The sequence below is a fragment of the Schistocerca gregaria genome, chromosome 2, assembly GCF_023897955.1.
Source record: "Schistocerca gregaria isolate iqSchGreg1 chromosome 2, iqSchGreg1.2, whole genome shotgun sequence".
Lineage (NCBI taxonomy): Eukaryota > Metazoa > Arthropoda > Insecta > Orthoptera > Acrididae > Schistocerca > Schistocerca gregaria.
In genome coordinates, this window is record NC_064921.1 from 1053027881 (window position 1) to 1053048708 (window position 20828).

The 20828-nt window shown below is 55.1% G+C and overlaps 1 pseudogene; it reads right to left on the reverse strand.

Moving 5' to 3' along the window:
* LOC126335580 (ATP-binding cassette sub-family C member 4-like) overlaps nt 1–20828 on the reverse strand; it is a 361394-nt pseudogene that overhangs the window by 217450 nt on the left and 123116 nt on the right.

The window sequence follows — 20828 nt, forward strand, 5'->3', positions numbered from 1 at the left end:
TTTAGATTTCAGTTTTTTTTTTTTTGGGGGGGGGGGGGGGAGGGGGAAGCGAGTACATTTTCAAAACTTCAATTCCACGTTCACTCATTCAAAACCAATTACACTCCTGGAAATGGAAAAAAGAACACATTGACACCGGTTTGCCAGACCCACCATACTTGCTCCGGACACTGCGAGAGGGCTGTACAAGCAATGATCAAACGCACGGCACAGCGGACACACCAGGAACCGCGGTGTTGGCCGTCGAATGGCGCTAGCTGCGCAGCATTTGTGCACCGCCGCCGTCAGTGTCAGCCAGTTTGCCGTGGCATACGGAGCTCCATCGCAGTCTTTAACACTGGTAGTATGCCGCGACTGCGTGGACGTGAACCGTATGTGCAGTTGACGGACTTTGAGCGAGGGCGTATAGTGGGCATGCGGGAGGCCCGGTGGACGTACCGCCGAATTGCTCAACACGTGGGGCGTGAGGTCTCCACAGTACATCGATGTTGTCGCCAGTGGTCGGCGGAAGTTGCACGTGCCCGTCGACCTGGGACCGGACCGCAGCGACGCACGGATGACGCCAAGACCGTAGGATCCTACGCAGTGTTGTAGGGGACCGCACCGCCACTTCCCAGCAAATTAGGGACACTGTTGCTCCTGGGGTATCGGCGAGAACCATTCGCAACCGTCTCTATGAAGCTGGGCTACGGTCCCGCACACCGTTAGGCCGTCTTCCGCTCACGCCCCAACATCGTGCAACCCGCCTCCAGTGGTGTCGCGACAGGCGTGAATGGAGGGACGAATGGAGACCTGTCGTCTTCAGCGATGAGAGTCGCTTCTGCCTTGGTGCCAATGATGGTCGTATGCGTGTTTGGCGCCGTGCAGGTGAGCGCCACAATGAGGACTGCATATGACTGAGGCACACAGGGCCAACACCCGGCATCATGGTGTGGGGAGCGATCTCCTACACTGGCTGTACACCTCTGGTGATCGTCGAGGGGACACTGAATAGTGCACGGTACATCTAAACCGTCATCGAACCCATCGTTCTACCATTCCTAGACCGGCAAGGGAACTTGCTGCTCCAACAGGACAATGCACGTCCGCATGTATCCCGTGCAACCCACCGTGCTCTAGAACGTGTAACTCAACTACCCTGGCCAGCATGATCTCCGGATCTGTCCCCCATTGAGCATGTTTGGGACTGGATGAAGCGTCGTCTCGCGCGGTCTGCACGTCCAGCACGAACGCTGGTCCAACTGAGGCGCCAGGTGGAAATGGCATGGCAAGCCGTTCCACAGGACTACATCCAGCATCTCTACGACCGTCTCCATGGGAGAATAGCAGCCTGCATTGCTGCGAAAGGTGGATATACACTGTACTAGTGCCGACATTGTGCATGCTCTGTTGCCTGTGTCTATGTGCCTGTGGTTCTGTCAGTGTGATCATGTGATGTATCTGACCCCAGGAATGTGTCAATAAAGTTTCCCCTTCCTGGGACAATGAATTCACGGTGTTCTTATTTCAATTTCCAGGAGTGTAAATACGAGAACGTGTACTTGTGAGGGGTCTCGCAAGAAAAACGGTGAATCGGAAATGCGTCTCGCTCTGTCTACAGATGGACAGAAACTGGCGATACCGACAGTAGCGGTTAATGATCATAATACAGGTAGGCTACGCAACAATGGTTTGTGTCTACTGCAGGCTGTGTGTGTAGTCCCGTCCATGAAGTACGGAAAGGAAGGGTGATAGTCGCTGCGTAGCGATGAGAATGAACGGAAGTAAGTATTCCCCTCTCTCTTCCTCTTGTATTCTGTTCCCTCCATCTACTCCACATAACCGATCACCTTCTGCGGTGAAAACAACACACGGACGTAACAACCTTTTCCGAATATGTGGTGCTTATGTGTAGCAAGGAAAATGATTAAATAAAACCCTTTGTAATACGATACATGTTAGATCGCTACATAAGTCAGCAGCTGAAAACAATACGTTGTAGTAAAAAAGCCTACCAACTTGTATCGATATGTCTCAAGCAGAATAAGGTCGAAACGCCTGCTCTAAGCGCACCGACTAGTCTGATGCTAGCCGAGAAATGTCAGGTTTTATATGTTACCAGCACCTATCTGTAGCCACCGTGCACAGTTATTGACATACCCTGGTCATCCAGAACATTACGACCACCGACCTCCTATCGATATAAATCCGCCCAGGCCGTAGCAGCGAGGAGCGACTGCCGGTCAGACACACGTACGTTGCACGTCGTATCAGTGAGCGCGCTGTCCGCGTGTAGAACGGGGAAGGCGCGAGACAGACTGTGGTGGCCTGGTGGCTCGGCACGAGCATTTCGGGAACTGGTCGACTTGGCGGGTGTTCGAGGAGTGCTGTGGTGAATGTCTTGAAACCACGTCCAGATGTCTTGGGGTTGGGCGGGCACCCCTCGTGACAGATGTTGGACGTCGGTGAACTGTGGGGGAACTGACACCAGACTTTAATGCTGGGCAGAGTACAAGCGAGTCTGAACACACGGTGCACCCAACAGTCATAACGATGGGCCTCTGCAGCGGTCGACCCGTGCATATGCCAATGTAAACACCAAGACGTAGGCAGCTATGAGTCAAATGGGCACATGACCATCGACACTGCATGTTGGCGCAGTGCCAGAGCGTTGCATGACCTGATGAATCCCGATACGTTCTTCACCATGCCGACGGAAGGGCACAAATCCGTCGTCTTTCAGGGGAACAGCTCCTTGACATCGGTACTGAGGGACGGGGACAAGGTGTTGGCGGCTCCGGAACATTCAGTTGGGCATGTATTGGTCCAATGGAGCTCGTGCAAGACACCATAGGAGTATCGTACCCTGGCTGCAGACCACGCACATCCTTTCATGACGATCATGTTTCCAGATGGGAGTGGCATTTTTAACAAGATAAAGTCCCGTGTCACAAGGCCAGCAATGTGATGGAGTGGTTCGAGGAACACAGTGGCGAGTTCCAGTTGATATGCTGGCCCTCCAACTCGCCAGATCTGAACCTGACTGGACACATCTGGGATGTCACTGAACGTGGCACCAGAGCTTATCGCCCCCTTGCCGGAATTTACGGGAATTAGTTGAGTTGTGTGAGCAGATGTGGTGCCAACACCCTCCAGCGACCTACCTAGGCCTCTTTGCTTCCATGACACGAAGCGTCGCCGCAGTTATTCGTGCCAAAGGTGGACATCCCGGCTAGAGATGGGCAAACTCGTTCACTCTGGAGTACTGCTGTGCGGTGTGGGATCCGCATCAGGTGGGACTGACGGATGATTTCGAAAATGTACAAACAAGGGCAGCTCGTTTTGTATTATCGCGAAATAGGGGAGATAGTGTCGCAGACATGATACGTGATTTGGAGTGGCAATCATTAAAACAAAGGCGTTTTTCGTTGCGACGGGATCTTGTCATGAAATTTCAATCACCAGTTTTCTCCTCCGATTGCGAAAACATTCTGTTAGCTCCCACTTATATAGGGAGAAATGATCATCACGATAAAATAAGAGAAATCAGGGCTCGCACGGCAAAATTTAAGTGCTCTTTTTTCCTGTGTGCCGTTCGACAGTGGAACGTTGGAGAGACAGCATGAAGGTGGTTCACTAAACCCTCTGCCATGCACTTTATTGTGAATAGCATTCACGCAGATTTAGATGTAGATCCTTGGGAACTAGTTCACTGGAGATCGCTCTTGTTTTGGGAACCGTTCATTTGTGCTTTGTATACGGTTCTTATCAAAAATTGAAAATTACTAGCATAGGTGACTGGTGAAGGTGGAAGGCGCCGAGAGAGGGCACTTCCCTTGGCCCTGGACTACAGAGACTTTATTCATAACAGAATTCTCACACACTTTTGATTTTCGTGACCCTGCGGAACCTCTCGTTTAGCCAACTGTAGCGTTATGTGGACGATCGCAGTGAAATATGAGGTGCGCATGAAAAACCGGCCCCGAGTACAGACTGCTCGCCAATTACTCAGGATCTGGTGACCGCTACGAGCAGAATAGATAAACATGTAATAATTAGGCAGTGAAGAAATTACAAATAAGCTAATGCAAACAACTTCGAAACAATAGATGACGATTGGTAGGCGACAATGAGCAGTCCTCGGGGCTGATTTTTCGTGTTCCATCCTGTACCACTGAAATAATACTGTAGAAGCTATCATGTTCTCTTCATCAAATATAACAGCAGACACTCGATTACGGAACACGGACTTCATTCGGTCGTAAGTCGGTCTGCCTTCCAGAGCAATGAACACGCTCTTTTAGCTTGGCTCAGAAAAAGACGGGAAAAGGCCACTCGTGTGTGCCGTGCCGACTTCCTTTGCATGTGTGACAACAAAAAAAGTCTTGCCTTCTTACAAGTATTTCTGCTGCTGTTTATCGGAATAGAGAAGTCAGCTGATACGCCGTTTTGTTACCTGAAAAGACGTATCTATTACATACCACGTAATTTTTATGTAATTTACGTAACTATAAAATACATTTTAATTGCCGGTCATGGACGCTGAATAGAGTACGAAAAGAACCAGAAGTTCACAGTTCAAAAAAGGTATGAAACAGATCTAGAATTGGTGCAGTGAACGAAACGGACGACCCTATGCTGAACTATGAGCAGTAGGCAGTAGAAATGCGACGAGTGGCCACACGAAGAAGGCCGAGTCCGGCCGAGCGAGACGGAGACAGACGGGAACGGGGCCGAGAACGAGGCTGGAACGAGACCGGCCGCCGTGCCGTTGCGGCTACGAGACTAGAAGCAGGAAGCCGCGACCGAAGTGAACTATGAAAGACCGTTCCTCAGAACTTGTTCCTCGGTCTTTTCGTTCATTTTGGTGAACCGTTCCTTTGGAGCCGTTACTTCGCGAACGACCCATCTCCAATCCCGGCTATTAGGTAACTGATCAAAATGGTTCAAATGGCTCTGAGCCATCTGAGGTCATCAGTTCCCTAGAACTTAGAACTACTTAAAGCTAACTAACCTAAGAATATCACACACATCCATGCCCGGGGCAGGATTCGAAACTGCGACCGTAGCCGTTGCGCGGTTCCAGACTGTAGCGCCTAGAACCGCTCGGCCAGCACGCCCGGCATGGCTCTTCAGTCTATATTCACGGAAAGAACCACATTATGGTTCAAGGAAGAATTTGCTTGAACACGAACTAAAAAAGAGGAAGGAAATACGTAGTACCAAAATTAAACGGAAAACCCGGATAAATCCGGAAAAAACGGAGTATCTGGCAACCCTGGATATCCGGTAAGAGCCTAAAAGGGCCTGACCGTTATCCTCATTACTCGCGGCATTCGGCCGATTCCCGTCAGAGTGAGAGCCTTTCATGCACGTGCACTGAAGAGATCTTTGGCCGTCTTCCCTGATAAGCTGAGAATTAGGATCTGACGGGGGCGTGCTAGTGTACTTCGTGGAGTTGCAATGACCACTGTGTCTGGATGGCAGCCTGGCGCTCTCTCCTCCTCGCGACGTCGGTATCCCCCTATTCTCGGCAGTATTAATGACAATTTTAAGAACGTAACAAAAAGTAAAAAGGGAAAATAAATAATTAAATAAATAATTGATGTTCATTGTACCTCTATTCCACGTTCCTTGCACTTTCTTTGATTCTTGGGGTGGGGGGTGGGGGGGGGGGGGGGAGGGCGGTTCCGGTCTGAGGCGCCTAGAACCGCTCGGCCACAGCGGCCGGCTGCAAGAACGGGACCAAAGACGACCGAAAAGATTCGTTCAACGTGACAGAAGTGCAACCCTTTCGCAAATCGGTGCAGATTTCAGTGCTCGGCCATCAACAAGCGCCAGCGTGCGAACCTTTCAACGAAATATCATCGATAAGGGCTCTCGGAGCCCAAGGCCCACTCGTGTACCGTTGATGACTGCGTGGTACAAAGCTATACCCCTCGCCTTGCCCTTCAACACTGGCGATGGAGTGTTGATGACTGGAAACATGTTTCCTTGTCGGACGAGTCTCCTTTCAAATTGTATCGAGAGGATGGACGTGCACAGGTATGGAGACAACCTCATGAACCCATGGACCCTCCATGTCAGTAGGCGACTGTTCAAGCTGGTGGAGGCTCTGTAATGATGTGGGGCGTGTGCAGTTGTAATGATATTGGACCTTTGATAGGCTGTCATGCTGTCATCGTTCAATGTGTTTTGTGTGGAGGAAATGATGATCTGATGCTCAAATGAAAATATTGATAATTTAAATTCACTGTATCTTTTAGACAAACAAAGTTACAGACTAGATACGACTCTGACAGGTGACACGTACGTAAGTTCCTGTCTGGTCACTTTGTGAGTTAACGAGCACTGCGCTCTCATTTAAGTATGTGACCGAAAGAGTCAGCCTACAGGAATTGTGAAACGAACCCTGTCATCCAGGACCGCGTGCCACAAAGGGTGCAGATTCACCACGAGATGAGGAAACTCACAGGAGTCTATTTCCTATCGAGGCCTAAGCGCTGTAGTGTGCGAGTGAGACAGACGAGAACGTCACAGGGAAACCCAGTAGAAGCCTTTTGTGACCGAAGAAACGGAGCAGTGTTAAATATGGCGGACCTAAGATCGGCTATAAAGGGAAACACTTATGGAAACTATTTAATTCTGTAGTAATGCAGGGAATCAAGAGACTGTTATTTTAATCACACATCCTTTATAAAATTTCACGGTGATTGCAGTAAACCTTGAATATTGATCATATCTATAATAGTTTAGGATTCACTGTTAAAGTGAAATTAACAAGTTTCTTAAAAAAGACCTGAATGCTAAAATCTGAACGTTTTGCTCGATCCTAACGATCGATATTTCATATAGAAGCGTATACTTAAGGCGACAAATGTTCTAATTTCAATTCTGTAACTTTGTTCGTTTAAAAGATACAGTGAATTTAAATTATCAATATTTTCATTTGAGCATCAGATCATCATTTCCTCCACACAAAACACATTGAACGATGACAGCATGACGCCTTATTGAATCATTAGGTAATAGAATATTTGTTGTAAAGTTTAGTGCATAATAGTTACTTTTGTTCCTTATTTATTTATCTGAAATCACATTTGTGCAAGGGTACTGGCCATGACATCAAAGTTAAGAATGAAATTGTATTGGTTTAATGTAAAAGAATTTAACGTTTAAGCTTTCGAAATGTGGTGCTACAGAAGAAAGCTGAAGATTAGATGGGTAGATCACATAACTAATGAGGAGGTAATGAACAGGATTCGGGAGAAGAGGAGTTTGTGGCACAACTTGACTAGAAGAAGGGATCGGTTGGTAGGACATGGTCTGAGGCATCAAGGCATCACCAATTTAGTATTGGAGGGAAGCGTGGAGGGTAAAAATCGTAGAAGGAGACCTAGAGATGAATAAACCAAGCAGATTCAGAAGGATGTAGGTTGCAGTAAGTACTGGGAGATGAAGAAGCTTGCACAGGATAGAGTAGCATGGAGAGCTGCATCAAACCAGTCTCAGGACTGAAGACCACAACAAAAACAACAACATGTAATATACAGTATTACTACTTTATTTAGGAGGTGAAAGTCGTCAAGCTTTTATAACTTAAATATGTTAAAATGTAAAATCAGATGGACAGCTTCAGGAAAAAGAACTGCCCTAGTCAGATGAGTGAGGAAATTGGCGCGCGGAAGCAGCGGCCATGGACGGGCAGAGGGCCAGTACTGGTGAAGACGCGAAAGCGGACGGTTGGTCTTCAGGGCAGAGCTAGTGGAGACACGAAAGCGGACGGTTGGTCTTCAGGGCAGAGCTAGTGGAGACACGAAAGCGGACGGCCGGTCTTCAGGGCAGAGCTAGTGGAGACACGAAAGCGGACGGTTGGTCTTCAGGGCAGAGCTAGTGGAGACACGAAAGCGGACGGTTGGTCTTCAGGGCAGAGCTAGTGGAGACACGAAAGCGGACGGCCGGTCTTCAGGGCAGAGCTAGTGGAGACACGAAAGCGGACGGTTGGTCTTCAGGGCAGAGCTAGTGGAGACACGAAAGTGGACGGCCGGTCTTCAGGGCAGAGCTAGTGGAGACACGAAAGCGGACGGTTTGTCTTCAGGGCAGAGCTAGTGGAGACACGAAAGCGGACGGCCGGTCTTCAGGGCAGAGCTAGTGGAGACACGAAAGCGGACGGTCGGTCTTCAGGGCAGAGCTAGTGGAGACGCGAAAGCGGACGGTCGGTCTTCAGGGCAGAGCTAGTGGAGACGCGAAAGCGGACGGTCGGTCTTCAGGGCAGAGCTAGTGGAGACACGAAAGCGGACGGTCGGTCTTCAGGGCAGAGCTAGTGGAGACACGAAAGCGGACGGTTGGTCTTCAGGGCAGAGCTAGTGGAGACACGAAAGCGGACGGCCGGTCTTCAGGGCAGAGCTAGTGGAGACACGAAAGCGGACGGCCGGTCTTCAGGGCAGAGCTAGTGGAGACACGAAAGCGGACGGTTGGTCTTCAGGGCAGAGCTAGTGGAGACACGAAAGCGGACGGCCGGTCTTCAGGGCAGAGCTAGTGGAGACACGAAAGCGGACGGTTGGTCTTCAGGGCAGAGCTAGTGGAGACACGAAAGCGGACGGCCGGTCTTCAGGGCAGAGCTAGTGGAGACACGAAAGCGGACGGTTGGTCTTCAGGGCAGAGCTAGTGGAGACACGAAAGCGGACGGCCGGTCTTCAGGGCAGAGCTAGTGGAGACACGAAAGCGGACGGTTGGTCTTCAGGGCAGAGCTAGTGGAGACACGAAAGCGGACGGCCGGTCTTCAGGGCAGAGCTAGTGGAGACACGAAAGCGGACGGTCGGTCTTCAGGGCAGAGCTAGTGGAGACGCGAAAGCGGACGGTCGGTCTTCAGGGCAGAGCTAGTGGAGACGCGAAAGCGGACGGTTGGTCTTCAGGGCAGAGCTAGTGGAGACACGAAAGCGGACGGCCGGTCTTCAGGGCAGAGCTAGTGGAGACACGAAAGCGGACGGCCGGTCTTCAGGGCAGAGCTAGTGGAGACGCGAAAGCGGACGGTTGGTCTTCAGGGCAGAGCTAGTGGAGACACGAAAGCGGACGGTCGGTCTTCAGGGCAGAGCTAGTGGAGACACGAAAGCGGACGGTTGGTCTTCAAGGCAGAGCTAGTGGAGACACGAAAGCGGACGGCCGGTCTTCAGGGCAGAGCTAGTGGAGACACGAAAGCGGACGGTTGGTCTTCAGGGCAGAGCTAGTGGAGACACGAAAGCGGACGGCCGGTCTTCAGGGCAGAGCTAGTGGAGACACGAAAGCGGACGGTCGGTCTTCAGGGCAGAGCTAGTGGAGACGCGAAAGCGGACGGTCGGTCTTCAGGGCAGAGCTAGTGGAGACGCGAAAGCGGACGGTCGGTCTTCAGGGCAGAGCTAGTGGAGACGCGAAAGCGGACGGTCGGTCTTCAGGGCAGAGCTAGTGGAGACACGAAAGCGGACGGTCGGTCTTCAGGGCAGAGCTAGTGGAGACACGAAAGCGGACGGTTGGTCTTCAGGGCAGAGCTAGTGGAGACACGAAAGCGGACGGCCGGTCTTCAGGGCAGAGCTAGTGGAGACATGAAAGCGGACGGTTGGTCTTCAGGGCAGAGCTAGTGGAGACACGAAAGCGGACGGCCGGTCTTCAGGGCAGAGCTAGTGGAGACACGAAAGCGGACGGTTGGTCTTCAGGGCAGAGCTAGTGGAGACACGAAAGCGGACGGCCGGTCTTCAGGGCAGAGCTAGTGGAGACACGAAAGCGGACGGTTGGTCTTCAGGGCAGAGCTAGTGGAGACACGAAAGCGGACGGCCGGTCTTCAGGGCAGAGCTAGTGGAGACACGAAAGCGGACGGTCGGTCTTCAGGGCAGAGCTAGTGGAGACGCGAAAGCGGACAGTCGGTCTTCAGGGCAGAGCTAGTGGAGACGCGAAAGCGGACAGTTGGTCTTCAGGGCAGAGCTAGTGGAGACACGAATGCGGACGGCCGGTCTTCAGGGCAGAGCTAGTGGAGACACGAAAGCGGACAGCCGGTCTTCAGGGCAGAGCTAGTGGAGACACGAAAGCGGACGGTTGGTCTTCAGGGCAGAGCTAGTGGAGACACGAAAGCGGACGGCCGGTCTTCAGGGCAGAGCTAGTGGAGACACGAAAGCGGACGGTTGGTCTTCAAGGCAGAGCTAGTGGAGACACGAAAGCGGACGGCCGGTCTTCAGGGCAGAGCTAGTGGAGACACGAAAGCGGACGGTTGGTCTTCAGGGCAGAGCTAGTGGAAACGCGAAAGCGGACGGTCGGTCTTCAGGGCAGAGCTAGTGGAGACGCGAAAGCGGACGGTCGGTCTTCAGGGCAGAGCTAGTGGAGACACGAAAGCGGACGGTCGGTCTTCAGGGCAGAGCTAGTGGAGACACGAAAGCGGACAGTTGGTCTTCAGGGCAGAGCTAGTGGAGGCACGAAAGCGGACGGCCGGTCTTCAGGGCAGAGCTAGTGGAGACACGAAAGCGGACGGTTGGTCTTCAGGGCAGAGCTAGTGGAGACACGAAAGCGGACGGCCGGTCTTCAGGGCAGAGCTAGTGGAGACACGAAAGCGGACGGCCGGTCTTCAGGGCAGAGCTAGTGGAGACACGAAAGCGGACGGTTGGTCTTCAGGGCAGAGCTAGTGGAGACACGAAAGCGGACGGCCGTTCTTCAGGGCAGAGCTAGTGGAGACACGAAAGCGGACGGTCGGTCTTCAGGGCAGAGCTAGTGGAGACGCGAAAGCGGACGGTCGGTCTTCAGGGCAGAGCTAGTGGAGACGCGAAAGCGGACGGTCGGTCTTCAGGGCAGAGCTAGTGGAGACACGAAAACGGACGGTCGGTCTTCAGGGCAGAGCTAGTGGAGACACGAAAGTGGACGGTCGGTCTTCAGGGCAGAGCTAGTGGAGACACGAAAGCGGACAGTCGGTCTTCAGGGCAGAGCTAGTGGAGACGCGAAAGCGGACGGTTGGTCTTCAGGGCAGAGCTAGTGGAGACGCGAAAGCGGACGGTCGGTCTTCAGGGCAGAGCTAGTGGAGACACGAAAGCGGACGGTTGGTCTTCAGGGCAGAACTAGTGGAGACACGAAAGCGGACGGCCGGTCTTCAGGGCAGAGCTAGTGGAGACACGAAAGCGGACGGTTGGTCTTCAGGGCAGAGCTAGTGGAGACACGAAAGCGGACGGCCGGTCTTCAGGGCAGAGCTAGTGGAGACGCGAAAGCGGACGGTCGGTCTTCAGGGCAGAGCTAGTGGAGACACGAAAGCGGACGGTTGGTCTTCAGGGCAGAGCTAGTGGAGACACGAAAGCGGACGGCCGGTCTTCAGGGCAGAGCTAGTGGAGACACGAAAGCGGACGGTTGGTCTTCAGGGCAGAGCTAGTGGAGACACGAAAGCGGACGGCCGGTCTTCAGGGCTGAGCTAGTGGAGACACGAAAGTGGACGGTTGGTCTTCAGGGCAGAGCTAGTGGAGACACGAAAGCGGACGGCCGGTCTTATGGGCAGAGCTAGTGGAGACACGAAAGCGGACGGTCGGTCTTCAGGGCAGAGCTAGTGGAGACGCGAAAGCGGACGGTTGGTCTTCAGGGCAGAGCTAGTGGAGACGCGAAAGCGGACGGTCGGTCTTCAGGGCAGAGCTAGTGGAGACACGAAAGCGGACGGTCGGTCTTCAGGGCAGAGCTAGTGGAGACACGAAAGCGGACGGTCGGTCTTCAGGGCAGAGCTAGTGGAGACACGAAAGCGGACAGTCGGTCTTCAGGGCAGAGCTAGTGGAGACGCGAAAGCGGACGGTTGGTCTCCAGGGCAGAGCTAGTGGAGACACGAAAGCGGACGGTCGGTCTTCAGGGCAGAGCTAGTGGAGACACGAAAGCGGACAGTCGGTCTTCAGGGCAGAGCTAGTGGAGACGCGAAAGCGGACGGTTGGTCTTCAGGGCAGAGCTAGTGGAGACACGAAAGCGGACGGTCGGTCTTCACGGCAGAGCTAGTGAAGACACGAAAGCGGACGGTTGGTCTTCAGGGCAGAGCTAGTGGAGACACGAAAGCGGACGGTTGGTCTTCAGGGCAGAGCTAGTGGAGACGCGAAAGCGGACGGTTGGTCTTCAGGGCAGAGCTAGTGAAGACGCGAAAGCGGACGGTTGGTCTTCAGGGCAGAGCTAGTGGAGACACGAAAGCGGACGGTCGGTCTTCAGGGCAGAGCTAGTGGAGACGCGAAAGCGGACGGTTGGTCTTCAGGGCAGAGCTAGTGGAGACACGAAAGCGGACAGTCGGTCTTCAGGGCAGAGCTAGTGAAGACACGAAAGCGGACGGTTGGTCTTCAGGGCAGAGCTAGTGGAGACACGAAAGCGGAAGGTTGGTCTTCAGGGCAGAGCTAGTGGAGACGCGAAAGCGGACGGTTGGTCTTCAGAGCAGAGCTAGTGGAGACGCGGAAGCGGACGGTTGGTCTTCAGGGCACAGCTAGTGGAGACACGAAAGCGGACGGTCGGTCTTCAGGGCAGAGCTAGTGAAGACACGAAAGCGGACGGTTGGTCTTCAGGGCAGAGCTAGTGGAGACGCGAAAGCGGACGGTTGGTATTCAGGGCAGAGCTAGTGGAGACACGAAAGCGGACGGTCCGACTTCAGGGCAGAGCTAGTGGAGACACGAAAGCGGACAGTCGGTCTACAGGGCAGAGCTAGTGGAGACACGAAAGCGGACAGTCGGTCTTCAGGGCAGAGCTAGTGGAGACACGAAAGCGGACGGTTGGTCTTCAGGGCAGAGCTAGTGGAGACGCGAAAGCGGACGGTTGGTCTTCAGGGCAGAGCTAGTGGAGACGCGAAAGCGGACGGTTGGTCTTCAGGGCAGAGCTAGTGGAGACGCGAAAGCGGACGGTTGGTCTTCAGGGCAGAGCTAGTGGAGACGCGAAAGCCGACGGTTGGTCTTCAGGGCAGAGCTAGTGGAGACACGAAAGCGGACGGTTGGTCTTCAGGGCAGAACTAGTGGAGACGCGAAAGCGGACGGTTGGTCTTCAGGGCAGAGCTAGTGGAGACACGAAAGCGGACGGTCGGTCTTCAGGGCAGAGCTAGTGGAGACGCGAAAGCGGACGGTGGGTCTTCAGGGCAGAGCTAGTGGAGACGCGAAAGCGGACGGTTGGTTTTCAGGGCAGTGCTAGTGGAGACGCGAAAGCGGACGGTCGGTCTTCAGGGCAGAGCTAGTGAATACGCGAAAGCGGACGGTTGGTCTTCAGGGCAGAGCTAGTGGAGACGCGAAAGCGGACGGTTGGTCTTCAGGGCAGAGCTAGTGGAGACACGAAAGCGGACGGTCGGTCTTCAGGGCAGAGCTAGTGGAGACACGAAAGCGGACGGTTGGTCTTCAGGGCAGAGCTAGTGGAGACGCGAAAGCGGACGGTCGGTCTTCAGGGCACAGCTAGTGGGGACACGAAAGCGAACGGTTGGTCTTCAGGGCAGAGCTAGTGAGGCGCGAAAGCGGACAGTTGGTCTTCAGGGCAGAGCTAGTGAAGACGCGAAAGCGGACGGTTGGTCTTCAGGGCAGGGCTAGTGGAGACATGAAAGCGGACAGTTGCTCTTCAGGGCAGAGCTAGTGGAGACACGAAAGCGGACGGTCGGTGTTCAGGGCAGAATTAGTGAAGACGCGAAAGCAGACAGTCGGTCTTCAGGGCAGAGCTAGTGGAGACACGAAAGCGGACGGTTGGTCTTCAGGGGAAAAGCTAGTGGAGACACGAAAGCGGACAGTTGGTCTTCAGGGCAGAGCTAGTGGAGACACGAAAGCGGACGGTTGGTCTTCAGGGCAGAGCTAGTGGAGATGCGAAAGCGGACGGTTGGTCTTCAGGGCAGAGCTAGTGGAGACGCGAAAGCGGACGGTTGGTCTTCAGGGCAGAGCTAGTGGAGACACGAAAGCGGACGGTTGGTCTTCAGGGCAGAGCTAGTGGAGACGCGAAAGCGGACGGTTGGTCTTCAGGGCAGAGCTAGTAGAGACGCGAAAGCGGACGGTTCGTCTTCAGGCCAGAGCTAGTGGAGACGCGAAAGCGGAAGGTTGGTCTTCAGGGCAGAGCTAGTGGAGACGCGAAAGCGGACGGTTGGTCTTCAGGGCAGAGCTAGTGGAGACGCGAAAGCGGACGGTCGGTCTTCAGGGCAGAGCTAGTGAATACGCGAAAGCGGACGGTTGGTCTTCAGGGCAGAGCTAGTGGAGACACGAAAGCGAACGGTTGGTCTTCAGGGCAGAGCTAGTGAAGACGCGAAAGCGGATGGTCGGTCTTCAGGGCAGAGCTAGTGGAGACAAAAAAGCGAACGGTTGGTCTTCAGGGCAGAGCTAGTGAAGACGTGAAAGCGGACGGTTGGTCATCAGGGCAGAGCTAGTGAAGATGCGAAAGCGGACCGTCGGTCTTCAGGGCAGAGCTAGTGGAGACACGAAAGCGGACGGTTGGTCTTCAGGGCAGAGCTAGTGAAGACGCGAAAGCGGACTGTTCGTCTTCAGGGCAGAGCAAGTGGAGATGCGAAAGCGGACAGTTGCTCTTCAGGGCAGAGCTAGTGGAGACACGAAAGCGGACGGTCGGTGTTCAGGGCAGAGCTAGTGAAGACGCGAAAGCGGACAGTCGGTCTTCAGGGCAGAGCTAGTGGAGACACGAAAGCGGACCGTTGGTCTTAAGGGCAAAGCTAGTGGAGACACGAAAGCAGACGGTCGGTCTTCAGGGCAGGGCTAGTGGAGACACGAAAGCAGACGGTCGGTCTTCAGGGCAGAGCTAGTGGAGACACGAAAGCGGACGGTCGGTCTTCAGGGCAGAGCTAGTGGAGACACGAAAGCGAACGGTTGGTCTTCAGGGCAGAGCTAGTGAAGACGCAAAAGCGGACGGTTGGTCTTCAGGGCAGAGCTAGTGAAGACGCGAAAGCGAATGGTCGCTCTTCAGGGCAGAGCTAGTGAAGACGCGAAAGCGGACGGTTGGTCATCAGGGCAGAGCTAGTGGAGACACGAAAGCGGACGGTTGGTCTTCAGGGCAGAGCTAGTGGAGACACGAAAGAGGACGGTCGGTCTTCAGGGCAGAGCTAGTGGAGACACGAAAGCGGACGGTCGGTCTTCAGGGCAGAGCTAGTGGAGACACGAAAGCGGACGGTCGGTCTTCAGGGCAGAGCTAGTGGAGACACGAAAGCGGACGGTCGGTCTTCAGGGCAGAGCTAGTGGAGACACGAAAGCGGACGGTCGGTCTTCAGGGCAGAGCTAGTGAAGATGCGAAAGCGGACGGTTGGTCTTCAGGGCAGAGCTAATGGAGACGCGAAAGCGGACGATTGGTCTTCAGGGCAGAGCTAGTGAAGACACGAAAGCGGACGGTTGGTCTTCAGGGCAGATCTAGTGGAGACGCGAAAGCGGACGGTCGGTCTTCAGGGCAGAGCTAGTGGAGACGCGAAAGCGGACGGTTGGTCTTCAGGGCAGAGCTACTGGAGACGCGAAAGCGGACGGTTGGTCTTCAGGGCAGACCTAGTGGGGACACGAAAGCGGACGGTTGGTCTGCATGGCAGGGCTAGTGGAGACACGAAAGCGAACGGTTGGTCTTCAGGGCAGAGCTAGTGAAGACGCGAAAGCGGACTGTTGGTCTTCAGGAGAGAGCTAGTGGAGACACGAAAGCGGACGGTTGGTCTTCAGGGCAGAGCTAGTGGAGACACGAAAGAGGACGGTCGGTCTTCAGGGCAGAGCTAGTGGAGACACGAAAGCGGACGGTCGGTCTTCAGGGCAGAGCTAGTGGAGACACGAAAGCGGACGGTCGGTCTTCAGGGCAGAGCTAGTGGAGACACGAAAGCGGACGGTCGGTCTTCAGGTCAGAGCTAGTGGAGACACGAAAGCGGACGGTCGGTCTTCAGGGCAGAGCTAGTGGAGACATGAAAGCGGACGGTCGGTCTTCAGAGCAGAGCTAGTGGAGACACGAAAGCGGACGGTCGGTCTTCATGGCAGAGCTAGTGGAGACACGAAAGCGGACGGTCAGTCTTCAGGGCACAGCTAGTGGAGACACGAAAGCGGACGGTCGGTCTTCATGGCAGAGCTAGTGGAGACACGAAAGCGGACGGACGGTCTTCAGGGCAGAGCTAGTGGAGACGCGAAAGCGGACGGTCGGTCTTCAGGGCAGAGCTATTGGAGACACGAAAGCGGACGGTTGGTCTTCAGGGCAGAGCTAGTGGAGACATGAAAGCGGACGGTTGGTCTTCAGGGCAGACCGAGTGGAGACACGAAAGCGGACTGTCGGTCTTCAGGGCAGAGCTAGTGGAGACACGAAAGTGGACGGTCGGTCTTCAGGGCAGAGTTAGTGGAGACACGAAACCGGACGGTCGGTCTTCAGGGCAGAGCTAGTGGAGACACGAAACCGGACGGTCGGTCTTCAGGGCAGAGCTAGTGGAGGTGCGAAAGCGGACGGTCGGTCTTCAGGGCAGAGCTAGTGGAGACGCGAAAGCGGACGGTTGGTCTTCAGGGCAGAGCTAGTGAAGACGCGAAAGCGGACGGTTGGTCTTCAGGGCAGAGCTAGTGGAGACGCGAAAGCGGACGGTTGGTGTTCAGAGCAGAGCTAGTGAAGACGCGAAAGCGGACGGTTGGTCTTCAGGGCAGGGCTAGTGGAGACACGAAGGCGGACGGTCGGTCTTCAGGGCAGAGCTAGTGGAGACACGAAAGCGGACGGTTCGTCTTCAGGGCAGAGCTAGTGGAGACACGAAAGCAGACGGTCGGTCTTCAGGGCAGAGCTAGTGGAGACACGAAAGCGGACGGTTGGTCTTCAGTTCAGAGCCAGTGAAGACGCGAAAGCGGAGGGTTGGTCTTCAGGGCAGAGCTAGTGGAGACATGAAAGCGGACCGTTGGTCTTCAGGGCAGAGCTAGTGGAGACACGAAAGCGGACGGTCGGTCTTCAGGGCAGAGCTAGTGAAGACGCAAAAGCGGACGGTTGGTCTTCAGGGCAGAGCTAGTGAAGACGCGAAAGCGGACGGTTGGTCTTCAGGGCAGAGCTAGTGGAGACACGAAAACGGACGGTTGGTCTTCAGGGCACAGCTAGTGAAGACGCGAAAGCGGACTGTTGGTCTTCAGGACAGAGCTAGTGGAGACACGAAAGCGGACGGTTGGTCTTCAGGGCAGAGCTAGTGGAGACACGAAAGAGGACGGTCGGTCTTCAGGGCAGAGCTAGTGGAGACACGAAAGCGGACGGTCGGTCTTCAGGGCAGAGCTAGTGGAGACACGAAAGCGGACGGTCGGTCTTCAGGGCAGAGCTAGTGGAGACACGAAAGCGGACGGTCGGTCTTCAGGGCAGAGCTAGTGGAGACACGAAAGCGGACGGTCGGTGTTCAGGGCAGAGCTAGTGGAGACATGAAAGCGGACGGTCGGTCTTCAGAGCAGAGCTAGTGGAGACACGAAAGCGGACAGTCGGTCTTCATGGCAGAGCTAGTGGATACACGAATGCGGACGGTCGGTCTTCAGGGCACAGCTAGTGGAGACACGAAAGCGGACGGTCGGTCTTCATGGCAGAGCTAGTGGAGACACGAAAGCGGACGGTCGGTCTTCAGGGCAGAGCTAGTGGAGACGCGAAAGCGGACGGTCGGTCTTCAGGGCAGAGCTAGTGGAGACACGAAAGCGGACGGTTGGTCTTCAGGGCAGAGCTAGTGGAGACACGAAAGCGGACGGTTGGTCTTCAGGGCAGACCGAGTGGAGACACGAACGCGGACTGTCGGTCTTCAGGGCAGAGCTAGTGGAGACACGAAAGTGGACGGTCGGTCTTCAGGGCAGAGTTAGGGGAGACACGAAACCGGACGGTCGGTCTTCAGGGCAGAGCTAGTGGAGACACGAAACCGGACGGTCGGTCTTCAGGGCAGAGCTAGTGGAGGTGCGAAAGCGGACGGTCGGTCTTCAGGGCAGAGCTAGTGGAGACGTGAAAGCGGACGGTTGGTCTTCAGGGCAGAGCTAGTGAAGACGCGAAAGCGGACGGTTGGTCTTCAGGGCAGAGCTAGTGGAGACGCGAAAGCGGACGGTTGGTGTTCAGAGCAGAGCTAGTGAAGACGCGAAAGCGGACGGTTGGTCTTCAGGGCAGGGCTAGTGGAGACACGAAGGCGGACGGTCGGTCTTCAGGGCAGATCTAGTGGAGACACGAAAGCAGACGGTCGGTCTTCAGGGCAGAGCTAGTGGAGACACGAAAGCGGACGGTTGGTCTTCAGTTCAGAGCCAGTGAAGACGCGAAAGCGGAGGGTTGGTCTTCAGGGCAGAGCTAGTGGAGACATGAAAGCGGACCGTTGGTCTTCAGGGCAGAGCTAGTGGAGACACGAAAGCGGACGGTCGGTCTTCAGAGCAGAGCTAGTGAAGACGCAAAAGCGGACGGTTGGTCTTCAGGGCAGAGCTAGTGAAGACACGAAAGCGGACGGTTGGTCTTCAGGGCAGAGCTAGTGGAGACACGAAAACGGACGGTTGGTCTTCAGGGCAGAGCTAGTGGAGACACGAAAGCGGACGGTCGGTCTTCAGGGCAGAGCTAGTGGAGACATGAAAGCGGACGGTCGGTCTGCAGGGCAGAGCTAGTGGAAACTCGAAAGCGGGCAGTCGGTCTTCAGGGCAGAGCTAGTGGAGACACGAAAGCGGACGGTTGGTCTTCAGGGCAGAGCTAGTGGAGACACGAAAGCAGACGGTCAGTCTTCAGGGCAAAGCTAGTGGAGACACGAAAGCGGACGGTTGGTCTTCAGGGCAGAGCTAGTGGAGACAGGAAAGCGGACGGTCGGTCTTCAGGGCAGAGCTAGTGGAGACACGAAAGCGGACGGTTGGTCTTCAGGGCAGAGCTAGTGAAGATGCGAAAGCGGACGGTTGGTCTTCAGGTCAGGGCTAGTGGAGACACGAAAGCGGACGGTCGGTCTTCAGTGCAGAGCAAGTGGAGACACGAATGCGGACGGTCGGTCTTCAGGGCAGAGCTAGTGGAGACACGAAAGCGGATTGTCGGTCTTCAGGGCAGAGCTAGTGGAGACACGAAAGTGGACGGTCGGTCTTCAGGGCAGAGTTAGTGGAGACACGAAAGCGGACGGTCGGTCATCAGGGCAGAGCTAGTGGAGACACGAAACCGGACGGTCGGTCTTCAGGGCAGAGCTAGTGGAGGCGCGAAAGCGGACGGTCGGTCTTCAGGGCAGAGCTAGTGGAGACGCGAAAGCGGACGGTTGGTCTTCAGGGCAGAGCTAGTGAAGACGCGAAAGCGGACGGTTTGTCTTCGGGGCAGAGCTAGTGGAGACACGAAAGCGGACGGTTGGTCTTCAGAGCAGAGCTAGTGAAGACGCGAAAGCGGACGGTTGGTCTTCAGGGCAGAGCTAGTGGAGACACGAAAGCGGACGGTTCGTCTTCAGTGCAGAGCTAGTGGAGACACGAAAGCAGACGGTCGGTCTTCAGGGCTGAGCTAGTGGAGACGCGAAAGCGGACGGTCAGTCTTCAGGGCAGAGCTAGTGAAGACGCGAAAGCGGACGGTTGGTCTTCAGTTCAGAGCCAGTGAAGACGCGAAAGCGGAGGGTTGGTCTTCAGGGCAGAGCTAGTGGAGACACGAAAGCGGACGGTCGGTCTTCAGAGCAGAGCTAGTGAAGACGCAAAAGCGGACGGTTGGTCTTCAGGGCAGAGCTAGTGAAGACACGAAAGCGGACGGTTGGTCTTCAGGGCAGAGCTAGTGGAGACACGAAAACGGACGGTTGGTCTTCAGGGCAGAGCTAGTGGAGACACGAAAGCGGACGGTCGGTCTTCAGGGCAGAGCTAGTGGAGACATGAAAGCGGACGGTCGGTCTGCAGGGCAGAGCTAGTGGAAACTCGAAAGCGGGCAGTCGGTCTTCAGGGCAGAGCTAGTGGAGACACGAAAGCGGACGGTTGGTCTTCAGGGCAGAGCTAGTGGAGACACGAAAGCGGACGGTCGGTCTTCAGGGCAGAGCTAGTGGAGACATGAAAGCGGACGGTCGGTCTGCAGGGCAGAGCTAGTGGAAACTCGAAAGCGGGCAGTCGGTCTTCAGGGCAGAGCTAGTGGAGACACGAAAGCGGACGGTTGGTCTTCAGGGCAGAGCTAGTGGAGACACGAAAGCAGACGGTCGGTCTTCAGGGCAGAGCTAGTGGAGACACGAAAGCGGACGGTTGGTCTTCAGTTCAGAGCCAGTGAAGACGCGAAAGCGGAGGGTTGGTCTTCAGGGCAGAGCTAGTGGAGACATGAAAGCGGACCGTTGGTCTTCAGGGCAGAGCTAGTGGAGACACGAAAGCGGACGGTCGGTCTTCAGAGCAGAGCTAGTGAAGACGCAAAAGCGGACGGTTGGTCTTCAGGGCAGAGCTAGTGAAGACACGAAAGCGGACGGTTGGTCTTCAGGGCAGAGCTAGTGGAGACACGAAAACGGACGGTTGGTCTTCAGGGCAGAGCTAGTGGAGACACGAAAGCGGACGGTCGGTCTTCAGGGCAGAGCTAGTGGAGACATGAAAGCGGACGGTCGGTCTGCAGGGCAGAGCTAGTGGAAACTCGAAAGCGGGCAGTCGGTCTTCAGGGCAGAGCTAGTGGAGACACGAAAGCGGACGGTTGGTCTTCAGGGCAGAGCTAGTGGAGACACGAAAGCAGACGGTCAGTCTTCAGGGCAAAGCTAGTGGAGACACGAAAGCGGACGGTTGGTCTTCAGGGCAGAGCTAGTGGAGACAGGAAAGCGGACGGTCGGTCTTCAGGGCAGAGCTAGTGGAGACACGAAAGCGGACGGTTGGTCTTCAGGGCAGAGCTAGTGAAGATGCGAAAGCGGACGGTTGGTCTTCAGGTCAGGGCTAGTGGAGACACGAAAGCGGACGGTCGGTCTTCAGTGCAGAGCAAGTGGAGACACGAATGCGGACGGTCGGTCTTCAGGGCAGAGCTAGTGGAGACACGAA